Raw genomic sequence first — 14,181 nt, 5'->3', positions numbered from 1 at the left:
GAGCAGCAGCCCAGCTGCTCTGCTGGCACAGGGACAGAGTGTCTCAAAGCTAGGGCTGCTAGCAGAAAACGAGAACTCCCTGAGATATATTCTGTATCTTGCCTACTAGCAACAGTGTTAAAATTCGCCCCAGCTGGTGTGGCTCCGTGGTTAAAGGGTCGGCACTCAGACCGAAGGGTCACAGGTTTAAGGGCACGTACCTGGGTTACAGGTTCGATCCCTGGTCCCGGTGGAGGTTGAGTGGGAGGTAACCTATTGATGTGTCTCTCACATGGATGCTTCTCTCTCTCTCCTTCCCTCCTTTCTACTCTCTCTAAAAATCAATGGAAAAATATCCCCAGGTGAGGATTAACAAAAAACAACAACAAAACCTTCATTTGCAGTCATGAATCGAACATAAAGCCCCCGTGTGCCCCTCACATTGGAGCGGTGCCCTGCACTGCAGGCTCACAGAAGCACAGCCTGCCTTTGGGGAGTCCAGCCTCACGGGCAGATGACAAAGGGCACGGAAAACAAGCAAAACGACAGAATAGCGACAACAAAATTCTCAAACTTTTCTTTTCTTCCATTACAAACTTGATGTCTTGACATTGCTCCCTCAACCACTTTGGTCTGGCTCTCACCTCCTTCAGGTTACCCGCGTGGCTCTGGCAAAGGAAGCCAGTGACCTCCAGACCATCAGTGGCATCCAGAGGAGTCACCTGTTGATGTCTCTGTGACATATGCCATGGTTGTTATGCTCTCCACACAACGTTTTCCTCCCTTGCTTTTTATGGCACTGCTCTCTCCCCTGATTCTCTAACCTGACAACACAAACACTTTTTCTATTTGTTATTTCACCAACCAATAAAAGACACAGAAACAACAAGACTGTATGTACCAAAACAAGTTTGTACATAAAAGAAATGTGGATTTGGGGTACCTCTGATATCTAATCCATTTATTAAATATATTGATTTTATTCTGTAACTTCTCTCAGGTTTTCAATGTATACAATTTTATTTGTAAGTAATGAAAATTTTCTCTCCAATTTTCAATAACTACACCTTTTATTTGTTTCATGTCTCATTGCATTGGCAAGGACTTGTAGAATAATTTTAAGACAGTGGTGGATATTTCCTACTTTTAAGGAGTATGTCCGGTATTTCACATATTATTGGTAATATGACACTATTCAACCAAGATATGCTAAGACTAGTTGCCTCTCAAACCATTAACAATATTCATATTGCTTTTTCATACTGTTAGATTTACATTGTTCCTATATTTGTGGGACACAAAAGAGAATTTCTAGGAATACAGAACTGTTTTACCAGGCAGAGTTATAACCATATAGTTTTAATAGAAAAGCTATTATCAGTGCTCACATAAATCAAAGCATAAATGAGACAGAATCTTGGCCTGTTTGCTTCTTAAGGTTAAATGTCCATCTGTTATCAGCAGGAGGGTGGGAGAGAATATATTCTTTGTTATCAGCAGGAGGGTGAGAGAGAATATACTCTTAGATGACACCATGAGTAAATATAAACCAGTATTTCTTTTTAAAGTATAAATAATTTACTATCCACAAGGGAGCTACTCAAACTAAGTAAAAACAAATGGTAATCTTATATACAGTATTCGTTCTTAGAAGGTGACCAAAAGCTCCCTTAGTATTCTGCTTTTGTTAAAGGAAAACAGCAATGGTTTCACATTAGGTTGTAGCCAACACACCACCCTACAGGGTCACTGGAGGTCACTGCTGCAGTTCTCTCCAGGATAGGGTGGTTGACCCATGTGTTCTGTGACTACAAACTAACTGCACCCCAAACCCAATCACCGATCTAAAACATACACACTTTTAGTTCAACAGCACCCTTGAAAGACCAGTGCTGACTGCATCAGAAGCGCCTGGACATTTGCAATAAATACAGGATCCTGAGCACAGTGACATTTCTACTCAATCAGAATCTCCAGGGTCAGGGCCTGGGAACCTAAATCTTTTTAAAAAGCTCCTATTTCCGATACCCAGTCACGTTGGGAAATCACACTTTAGTTAATGGAAGGAAGGTATTGAGTACAGGGTTCGATGTTATACCTCCATAGTACACACTCCATAGAAAAACTTCTTATAGGTGTAGAATTAGGGAAAAGCAACGTATGTGAATGAAGCCACGTCATCACTATAACGGGAAAAAAAACGTCCTCAACATTTTCAAAGGTATACATTCCAAAAACAGGTCACATGTGAATGCTCAGAACATTTTCCTGAAAAATGTTACTAGGTGATCAAGGAATCAATAAATTGGCAAAGCCACTTACTCTATATATACCTTCTTGGAGAAATTAAGAAAATGTGAAAGGCTCTGAGAAGTCCTGTAGGCAAGTTTTAAAATTTGTTTAACTTAGTATTTCTCAAACTTATTTGGGCAGAGAATATTCCCCCACCCACCACATATCTCTTAAGGTCCTGTAGAATAAAGTTCTTAGGCATACCATTTAATCAACATGATGATTTCCTTGTCAAGTATTATACTTCACAGCAAATGTTCCCCTCTGTATTGATACACTCCAACACTTAGGCCTCCTCTCTGCTATTAAAATCTTTCAAAAAGAAATTATAAGCTATGATTAAATGCATCTTATTTAAATTCAGACATTTAAGTGATATTAATCCCAGTATATTTCTTCTTATTTAAATCTACACTTCAAATTGAGTTACTCTTATAGTTTTCCATTTCTAATTAAACCAATTAAAGGATGCTATTTCTACTGACCTACTTTCTAGAACGAAAAAACAAAAAAACTAGGGAAAAAATACGTTCTGAGGTTTGGGATGTTTCCAAAGCTTCGTTAATTTTAAATTTCATTTGAGTACAATTTTTATTTATTTCATGGTTCAAATAATGCAATGAAAAAATACTAAAAGAGGATTACAGAAGAAAATGGAATCAAAGCAGAGTCTTTAAGAAGCAATAATGTTTCATTGCTGCGTTTTTTTTAAAGCTTTGAGGATGGAAAACTAAAAAAGCCCTCAAAGAGAGAAAAGATTAAGTTTTTACTCTACCCAAGACTGCATTAAAGCTGATTAATAGGTTCAACTGAAAGAGCAAAATTCCAAGATCTTTAATATGCCTCAATATAAAATTTAATCTTAAATTGTACAGTCCTGGGGAAAAGAATTAGAATAAACTGATACCAATCTGAATTGTAGAAATTAGCCTTTTGCCTACTGACTACTTATTCTGTGTCCTAAACTGAGTTTCAACTCCGTCCCTGGAGGGCACGTTTCCTACTCAAGGGCAGCCTTTTTTCTGTCCCATGATCTCAGGGTAGATTAACTACAGAAAATAAACCGTGTCATAATATATTTTCCAGGCAACAACAAACCAGCTTTACTAGTGATCAAACTCTACCTTGCCATCCTTATTAATACCCAACTTACAAATAAAACGTTAAACTATAAGATTCCCACACTTGGATTTTAAAAAAATGCTTTTATTGATTTTTTAGAGAGCGAGGGAGAGAGAGAGAAACATCGACCAGCTGTCTCCTGCACGCCCCCTACTGGGGATCGAGCCCACAACCCGGGCATGTGCCCTGACCGGGAATCGAACTGGGACCTCTCAGTCCATGGGACGACGCTCAAGCCACTGAGCCACACCAGCGGGGCCACACTTGGATTTTTAAACCCATATTATTATAAGCCCTTATTTCCTGATCAGCACCATGGGTTACAAAGTTACTTCATTTCTATTAAGGATCAGGAAGCCACTAGGTAGTATGGATAGTCAATATTGATTTGCATTTTTTAGAAATTATTGGAAATAACCTTTAAAACTGGCTCACGCTGTAATAAAATTATGGACTTTAGTTCATCATACAGGGTAGGACAAAAGTGGTGAGTAGGCAAAACAGTTAATTCTTGTATTGCTTATTATTCTATTATTGTCCATACGAACAACTGTAAAACTACTTTTGCCCACCCTGTAGTAGAGCAAGACTGGCTCACTAATTGTGACCAAGGTGCCAGGGTCATGTAAGGGTTAACAACAGGGGAGAGTGGGTACATGGGGGAATATAGGGACTCTCAGTGCTACCTCTGCAACTCCTGTGTCGCTAAAATTATTCTACAAAAACTTTATTTAAAGAAATTAAGTCACCGTAGGGGGGAAAAAGGAGAAACATCTATAACAAAAATAAATTAATAAAAATTGAGGGAAACAAATTAGGTTACCAGAAATTTCCTACTCATATCACAAAGTCTCACTTTGAATGGAGGCAAAGGGAAATTTTCAGTTTTGAGACTGTCACCCTAAAAAACGTGAAAGGATGGTACCTGAACAAGATTATTGTAAGGCAAACCAAAATACCTCCAGACATTGCCAAGATTTGTCCCTGGGGACAAAATCACTCACTGTGAGAACCAACGCTCTACATGTTTCCTTGCGGCAGTTCTCAACCTGTGGGTCATGACCCCTTTGGGGGTCGAACAACCCTTCCACAGGGTCCAACTAAGAGATAACAGTAGCAAAATTACAGTTATGAAGTAGCAACAAAAACAATTTTATGGTTGGGAGTCACCACAACATGAGGAACTGTATTAAAGGGTGGCGGCATAACCACTGCCTTAGAGTCACTATGGGCTACTTCTTGCCATCCAGCTGTTTTTCAAGCAAAGCAGGTCCTCAAATAATGTTGTTTCATTCAATGTCACTTTGTTACAACATTGTTGAAGAAAAAAAACAAAAAACAGATTCCCAGTTTGTCTGCGTGGAGATCGCACATTCTCCCCAAGTGTTTTTCGTTTGGGTTTTCTCTGGGTCCTCCAGTGTCCTCTCACATCCCAAAGATGTGCACTTGAAGTGAACTGGTGTGTCTGTATTGTCCCAGTTTCGGCGTGTGTGGGTGGGTGGGCGTGGCCCTGTGAGGGGGCACCCTGTCCAGGGTGGGTGCCTGCCTTACGCCCTGAGCTACTGGGATGGGCTCCAACCACCTGTAAGCCTGAACTGGAATAAGCAGACTGGAAATAATGATCCTACTTGTTTTTATTACCCTTTCTTAAATTTCTTAAATGTATGTATAACTCACATTTACTTCAACATTTAACATTAGAAGTGTTTGGGGTCTTTATTTAGAAGTCTGGTAATGTTCTTATGACTAGATATATGCTGGAGGAATTTAACTCTTCTTTTATCAATTAGCCAATGCTAAAATTAGTTTCCTTCTATGTTGTTTTGCTTAAAGTTGCAGTTTCCAACAACCTACTGACAATATTAAATGAGGACTTATTGCTAATAGTATAACTCTTAATAAACACAAATTTCCCAACTAAAGGTTAGCAACTGAGTTCCAAACACAGAAGTCTGGCTTGAACCTTGAAGTCAAAATTTTCAACCTCTTGAATGTCTAATGGCCTCTGGCTCAAAAAAAGCTTTGAAAGTTAGCCTCCTTCTTCTTCTTTTCAAAATTTTCATTGTTGAAAGTATTACAGATAAGGTTAGCCTTCTCGAAACTTAAATTTTTAATGTAGTGTATTGCCAGACTTCTCATGTAAGTACACATCCATTATTACCAGATATTGGTCCCTATTTCGATTCTAGCACCTGAAATACAAAAATTAATCTGGAAACTGACACTTGTTTTGCCATTTGTCTGTATATTCTGAATTGTGAGGGTTTCTTTTTTCTTAAGGAAGGGTCATTTGCTCATAAGAGCTATTTTGGAACCACAGAATTATTTTTATTAAGAGTAAGTAAATCAAACACCTTCTACTTCATGACCTGTTTTGCAGTTACTATTTCACCGAAAAAGGAGGAGGAGGAGGAGGAGGAGGAGGAGGAGGAGGAGGAGGAGGAGGAGGTTGACGTCCATCAACCTTCTGAAGGCAAGCCTCTGGAAAGAACATCAAACTCTGCTCCTGTCTCGTCCTGCCTTCCAACCACTGCTCTAGCAGAGAGACCAGGGCCTGCCGAAAGCCTAAGACCGCCTCCCATGTGGTAGAACGTTGAGTTTAGAGACAATATGAATACAATATTAAGAAGACAGACTTAACCTGCCCAATTAGTCAAACCTAGGTTCTAATCTGAACTTTACAATACTAGCTACTACCCTGGGCAAGTAACCTACTCTCTGAGCCTGATTCTTCATCTGTAAAATCTGTAACACTGGCCTCCTGGGATTATTGGAAAGATCAAATGAGATAATAGATATAAAGTATTAGCTATCAGGTTGTTCAGGGGAAGGTTCATTAAAATAAGTTAGTCATGAGTTGCCAGGTCATGAGAAGGCATATCCAGAGATCTCAACTTAGAGTAGATGCAGCAACCGGACTAAACTTGGAGAGGTCTACTTTGGGGTTGGGAAGTTAAATGTATTGTTTATCGTAAATGAAATTGTCACATTATAATAGGTGGTGACTCCTTTGAAATTTTATTTATGAAATTATGAAAAAGAGAAAATGTATATGAATGCATAGGTTCAAATGTTTGCTGGATGACCCAAGAATAGAATGTAGACAACATGTGTTTTAATATACTTGGCACCATCGTTCTATTGAAGAGTCCTCCTCTCCCATCCCAGAGGTTCCCGGGGGTGGGGGAGGGTTCAGTCACACTGTGTTCTCTATTCTGGATGGGTGGAGAGATGATGAGGGGTAAGGATGTGACCCAGGGCTGGCCAAACAGGTACCCTATTCTCCAGTCACAGTGCTTGGTCTAAAGGGTGCACATATAACCCCAGCAAAGTCAGAATTCCTCCATGAAATCTGTTATACAAATGTTGGGATGGAAGGGGCTGCTCCTCTTTTTGGATTGTTATTGGTGTGAAAGATATAAACCTAGAGTTGTTGGCAATCATCTTTACATGGTAAGAATTTTCCGGAAGAAGGAAAACATCACTGAAGAAAGTGAAGCCCAGAAAGAATCCTGATCACATTATTTTAACTGCTGCATCTAGCTGTGTCTGAAGCCAGAGACAGTCCTAGGAATTCCCATACAGTGAGCCAATAAATGGTCTTTCCTCTTAAGCTAGTTCTGCCACTTGTGACTAAATCCGCTCTAACACAGCCTATTCAAACAAGAGGCTGATTTATCGCTTGATACACTTATCCACTAATTCATTAAATGTTTACTATCACTGGCTACAGAGATTGATATTTACTTGGAAAAAAACAATGCTCTAAGGTTGAAAGTTTCTCTCTATTCTAAAACAAAGTAGAATAATCACTATGATGAATATACATCATTAGCAAAGAAGACCTCTGGGTAGAAAAAAATGTAACTGAAAAGTGTAGGTGGTTGAGTTGCTGTTCACACAACACCATTCTCTAAGAACACGCACAGCAAGCAATTTATGGAAAAATGCGTAAATTCATTCAATGCAAACAAAGTACAGGGCAATTAATTCATAACAGAAATTTTCAGCAACAAGAGAATATCTCATCTCGAATACTAATTTGTGGGTGAACAGTCCTGTCTTATTAAAGACCACAGAGTATTTTTACAGAATTGGGCTGAGTACCCCTTTCTGTGTTGTCCATTTGTAATAAATTCCAGTAGCTGCAAAAAAAAAAAAAAAATGCTTATTTTGCAAACAAAGTAATCAGAAAGCACACCTGATATGTAATTTGATCAATTTAAAGTATAGTTGCAGCAATTTTAGTAAAAAGAACCTTAATTTTGGATCTATTTGTTAAAGGGAAAATCATTAAGCTAATTACCAAATGCAATCCACTACAGACTACAACAATATCACACTATACAAGTATAAATGGATGTGCATGCTACTTGAAATCATTACTGTAAAATGTACTTATTGTATGTAATATATGCATATAAATATGTAATTATGTGTATATTTTACATATATCGTGTATATAGAAATGTATATATGTAAATATGTCAGTAATAATTACACTTGAAATGTAGTTATTGAATCTATAGAAATTTGAGTTTGGAAAGAGGGATATAACCACAGGCAACAGGACGAGCTGCTGAGAGCTCGGACTCCGGAGCCACTGCTCGAACTGGAACCCTGGCTGTGCCACCTGCCACCTGGGTACCCTTGGGCAAGTCTCCTCACTTCTTTGTGTCCATTTTTCTCTCCTCTGAAATGCGATTGTTAAGATTATAAAACAGGTTTCTCACTTTCTACCAAGGAATAATTGACTTCATATCACAGAAAGCAAACTTTCTGGGAATATGTGGTGGGCATACTCCATCTATCTGTCATCAGTCATATCCTGAGTTCGAGAAGAAATGGTGTTTTTCTCCTGTCAGTAGCTAACAGATTATTTCATTTCTGTATTTGTGAAATCAATGTTCACATAAGCTGTAGTCAGCACTGTAAATCACTGCAGCCAATATGACTTGGTCTGTAGTAAGAATCGTGAAGATGTTCATACCTTTGATCCTACTGGATAGAATCAAATAATCTGTCTCCTAAGGAATGCCTAAGGAAATAATTCAACCAAAGCACACCACACATGAACAAAAGTATTCACTAAACCAGTATCCATCAGAGTAAAAACTGGGCGGGAAAAAAAATCTAAATAGTCTAACAAGAATAGATTAGTAAAATTTAGTGCATCAAAAATATCAATAAAGAAAACATTTAGTTAGCATATTCCCCCTCCCCCTGCCCCCACCAAGTCAAAAATACCCACTATAGCACAAAATTACCCTGTTTTACTATGTTTTTAGAATACAACTAGCAGAAATAAAGAAGGCCCCTTAATTAAAGAGGTAGTATGAAGGGAGGGAGGGAGGGAGGGAACTCTGTTAGTCGATGGACATGCATAAATAAGCCAAGTGAATTTGAGTCCTCCAGTACTTTGTTAAAATAGACTTTTTTTTTTTTGCTTCTCATACCATTTCTAAATTCTAGCTCTTACAGAGCTTATCCTCTCTTTGAAGAGTCCAAATTAATACAGTAGAAACAACAGGAAATAATACAATTGCATTTTAAGATAAATGTTACACAATACGGTTAAATGAAGGCTGTGGGATTTGGGAAAAGGCTATAACCGAGGGGAGGGCAGCCTCAGGAAAGATTTCATGGGGGGAGGGACGCAGTGGGGAGAAGAAAGAATTGTAAGGGTGGAAAGTAACACAGATAAGGATTCAGTGAGGAGGCAGGAGAAATCTGAGCCCAGAGAAAGGCTGTGCTGCCGTGCAGTGGTGCGAACAGGCGGATGGACGAGATCGGCAGGGAGTTCCCCTGGTCTCAAGGCACGTCCTTCAGTGCCTGTAGAGGCTTCTGCTGGATTTACCGGAACAGCACATAGTGGGCCGTTTTCAGCTTTTGTTCTATGTCAACTCGGCCAATCCCTGTCTCTAGCTTGGGCAACAGCTTCCACTCTGTGGTATTCTGTCTGGCTCCGAGTCTTTCAAGTCTTGCCCTTCTTTGGCTTTATTTTCTGCTATGACCATTCACTGAGGGGGATGGTAACAGTGGTATTTGGGGCAATGAAACCACCACTTTTCTTACACTGGAGATTAAAAACATACTTCTGCAAAGTATAATCCTGGTAAATTCTCTCTAACCTGAACAGCAATCAGCATAATTCTGTTGATCAACCATTACAGTGGCTTCCATGCTGGAGCTCATAAAAGAAGTAATGGGGATCTGCAGAGTTGTTTAAATATTTCAAAAGCCTGATAAAACTGGCATGTTTACCCATGGTGATACCTCAAAGGAAATGAACAGATCATTTACTTAAGTAACTTCGTATCATTTTTAAGTGCTTATTTTGATAGCACATGTAGTTTTACTGCCAGATTAAAAAATGAAAACAAATGATGTCATTTATTTTGATAGACAATCTTTCCAAACATAAGGCCCAAAGAAGGTGAAGGAGAGGAAACATAACAAAGGTGATCCTCTGTGGTCGAAAAAGCTGGGATAGATTTAGTCGCTACACATGTATCCATTTAAAAAATAATCTTAGTAAGAAAACAAAAATCCTTCCTTCTGTCTAGTCTATCATTCCAGTAGCTTTCTCCTCTACCATACCTCCTCACTGTGTTCTCACCTGGATTTCTAAATATCTTGCCCTGTTCTTTAACTCTGCCACCCCACATACTGGCAGTGTGACCTCGTTTAACTGTACATCCCACCTTGCACATCACACCCCAGCTCGCATTCTTAGTGCTACAGCAAGTGCACGGATAACACCCACCCTCACAGGCACAGCGGTCTTCCACCATCGGGTCCCATCCTTCTCAGTGCGACCATTCCACACTCATGTTTTATATTACTGCAATCCTTTTCCCCATGGTTCCCCAAACAAGCTTTGTTCTCCTATTTCTGTGCTTTTGACCATGTTGTTTCCTGTCCAGAATACCCTCCCTTGCATATTATCTCACTCACCACCCACTTCCAAAGTATCTTGGTACACGCCAGAGAACTCAAGACACTGGTCTGTGAAGCATGCCTCCACGCCAGTGGGCGGCTGAGGGGCTGTTCTCCGGCACGCTTTCTTTTTTTAACAGGAGAAAATAAAATGTTAATACATGTGCACAGGAAGTTCACATATGCATGAAAATTCCAAAGACACTGGGGTAAAATTGGGCGACTGGGTGATGTGCAGGTAATTTAGGAGGCGTAGAGCACACAGGACAGGTTAATTTTTGTTAGGCAACCAGGAAACAATGGGACACGGGGGAGGCAGTTAACAGGGTCTAGCTTGGAGCTTGCCATCTCATGCTTTCTCCTGTACCTGATCACCTTTGTACTTGTTGGCAAGTCTGCCTCCTCAGAGGACTGGGATCTCCTCAAGGACACGATCCATCAGCATCCTTATGTCTTTAATGCCTGGGGTAGCCCGAGATCTGTAACAGCCACCCAATAAGATGTGTTGAATCAATTATTTGAAATTCACCAGAAATGTGAATGAATTCCCTAGCAATTAAGATTAAAATCATTTTCTTTAAAAAGCACTCCCCCATCCCACAGCTTCTTGAATATTTTCTGCATGTTATTCAGAGGAGTGCATTTTTTCTTGTCTTTAAATATAGTGGATAAACATAATGGAAGAAAACTATTCTCTAACACTGTCAAAAAATACAGTTTCTAGGAAAGTCTCCATGTATTATCAGGTTAAACCAACGTGTGTAATAAAAGCAAACACAGAAAAAGATACATTGGTTGGGATGCAGTAAGTTGCAAGTAACAAAAATAATCAACTCAAACTTGGACTCTGGAGCGAAATTGCCTGGATTTGCCTCTGAGTCAGCTATTTACTAGCTGTAGGACCTTGGACAGTTCCTCTCCCACTCTACAGCTCAGCTTCCACATCTGTGAAATGGACATGGCAGTGTCTCTTACATGATGTTGTAAGGCATATGGCAAGTACTATGTAAGGGTTAATTAACTATTAGTAGTTAAACTAGTTAAACGATATGAGGAGAATTTATGAAAACCAAAGTAACACGAAGCCTGGGAGTAGGATGGGTGGGCTTGTGGAAGGTCTGATGTGGTAGCTCATAATGTCATCCAGGGCCTAGTTTCTTCCTGGCACCTTGAAATCACTGTCCGTTAAGGTTGGCATCTCTCAAAGTGGTCACATCCACAAGAGTAATGAAACACCGTGAATGGATGCCTCAGATCATAAGTCGCCTGTCACCGGCGGGGTGGAATATTTAGATCAGCTTAAGCCACCCAGGGCCCACCTCTAGAGATTAACTTCCCTGAAGTGCACGGACATCAAAACCAAAACCTGGGCACTTTGGGAAGTTGGGAGATGAGGGAAGATGCTAGGTACACAACAAGAAGAACAAAGGCAATGATAAAATTCATAAATTTTAGACCAGAGGAACTACTTCTGGTCAAGATGGCGAGTAGGTAAATGTGGTACTCATCTCCTCCCATACCTACATTCAAATTACAACTAAACTACAGAACAACCATCATTCAAAACTGCCTGAAATATGGCTGGATGAAAGTCCTACAACTAGGGAATTAAAGGAGCCACACTGAAGCTGGAGGAAGAGCGGAGATGTAGAATGGGTGGGTCCCACACCCATGTGTGTGGTGGAGGAAAAAATCAGGAGGGATATCTTGGCTGCAAGGGGTCCCTCCTGTGGAGCAAGAGTCCCCAGGCCCACACCAGGCCCCCCAGCCCGGGGTTCCAGTGCCAGCAAGAGAAGTCCCCAGAACTTGTGGCTGTAAAAACCAGCAGGGATTGTGGCTGAGTGAGACAGAGGGCTCTGGAGTCCCAGGCAGCTCCTCTTAAAGGGCCCACACGTGGACTTACTCTGACTCAATCCCTCTGAGCTCCAGCACTGGGGCAACAGCTTAAAAGGCACCAGAGACATACAGGGAGAAACTGAGTTGTAAGGCTTCAGGGCAAGTGCTGGGGGGCAGCTTTCTCCCAGACAGAAGTGCTGGCAGAAGCCACTGTTCCTTTGATGAGCCCTCCCCCTACAGAGCAGGCACCATATCTGAGACTCCAGCAACCTGGCTCACACTGTTTGCCCCACCCCACTTAACTTTCAGCCCCACCAGGCTGTTCCCAGTGGCTTTTCCATACATATAACCTGTCTTGGCTCATGCTTCAGATTTTCCTAAAATGTTTCAAACAGTATCTGGCCTCACTGAGCCCTGTACCTATCACTATACAGCCCCTGGCCAGGCACTAGCAGCAGCCAGCTTTGGTTCACAGCTTGGCCTCACCTGGGCACCTCCAAGCCCAGCACAAGCAGCAGACATCTGCAGATCACTCTGTAGCTCATGCTGGGCGTCCCCAGGCACAACACAGGCAGCAGCTGACCTTGACCTGCACCTCCTGGGAGGCCCCAGAGCCAGGCCACCCAGTGGACAGCTTCAGACTGTTACCGGAAAGGGGACCTAGCCCTTGGCGGGTCTGTCGAGAGTCAGCCCATAGTATATAGGTTCTTGACTTTGTGCAAGAAAACTTTCACAATAAGAGTCCAGGTGAATTTTAGGGGTCGTTTATTTTATTTATTTTTTAAATATGTTTTTATTGATTTTAGAGAGAGAGAGAGAGATAGAAACATGGATGAGAAAGAAATATCAACCTCAACTGGCTGCCTCCTGTACATCCCCCAGTGAAGATCGAGCCTGGACCAGGGCATGTTCCCTGGCCTGGAATTGAACCAGCTACCTCTTGGTGTATGGGCTGATGCTCAACCACTGAGCCACACTAGGGTACGTTGATCAAAGCTGGGGACAATGAAGCAAAGGAAGAGCTGGGAAAATGAGCCTAGGCTGGGCTGCTTTGGCTCATTAAGGGGTCAGAGACAAAGGAGCCTTGGGGACAGGTTCAGGGAGTTTGTCTGGGACAAAATGCTGCTGCTCATTGCTGCCAGGCCTCGTGGGGCCCCTTAGAGTTTAGAAGAGTGAACTAGGACCTTTGTTTTCAGGGGTTTTAAAGGCTGGGTGTGTAGGAGAGGTCTTAGGGGAGATCAACAGAACATTCATCAGCTTTCTGCTGATGTACCAAAATGAGATTTATTCTCTTAATTTGTCTGTCCTTGGGTGTGGCTGGCAAGTGGTGCTAATTGGATTTCTGTTATTGTCTCCCTGAGTAGGGTGGGTTAAACTATTTACTCTCTGGTTGGGGAGAAGTACAAACCATTTCCTCTTTAAGTGTCTCTGGTAGATAGGATTTTCTAGAAGGCTGCAAACTGCTGTTTAACTGTCTGTTTTCCTATACCACTTGTCCTAGCTTACTGGCCTGTCTCAAGACCATGTCACAGCATCACCACCCAATCACCTCCACAAGCGACACACTCAAGGGGTGGACTCAGTGAGCACCAGAGCCCTGCTGAAGTAAGTCCTGCTCTGTGTGGTGGGCCCTGCACAGCTGATCCTCCGCAGTGGTCGGATGTCAGTGGTTGTGGTGACAGCCGGTTCTTGCAGCTGACTGGCCAGGGGGGTAAATCCTTCCCAATGACACGCCAACAGCAATCAAGGCTCAACTACAAGAGGAGGGGTTCAATGAACTCAGGGGAAGAGTAGATGAACTTGTGAGAACTTCAACAAAAAGATAGGAAACATAACAACGGAACTAGAAACCATAAAAAAGAACCACTCAGAAATGAAGAATACATTAAATGAAATGAAGAATACATTACAGGGAATCAACAGTGGGGTAAATGAAGCAGAGATTTGGAAGATAGGAAACAGAAAACACCCAATTAGAAAAGAAAAAAGTAAAAAGAATCCAAAAAAATGAGG

General features: G+C 41.3%; 1 protein-coding gene across 2 annotated transcripts in view; it reads right to left on the bottom strand.

Annotated features, from left to right (window-relative positions):
• FRMD6 (FERM domain containing 6) overlaps positions 1 to 14,181 on the bottom strand; it is an 84,250-nt gene that overhangs the window by 44,388 nt on the left and 25,681 nt on the right. The gene's annotated exons all lie outside the window — the stretch shown is intronic.

Source organism: Molossus molossus, unplaced genomic scaffold (assembly GCF_014108415.1).
Source record: "Molossus molossus isolate mMolMol1 unplaced genomic scaffold, mMolMol1.p scaffold_m16_p_1, whole genome shotgun sequence".
In the NCBI taxonomy this organism is placed as follows: Eukaryota; Metazoa; Chordata; class Mammalia; order Chiroptera; family Molossidae; genus Molossus; species Molossus molossus.
This window is presented reverse-complemented; position numbering and strand designations above follow the sequence as displayed.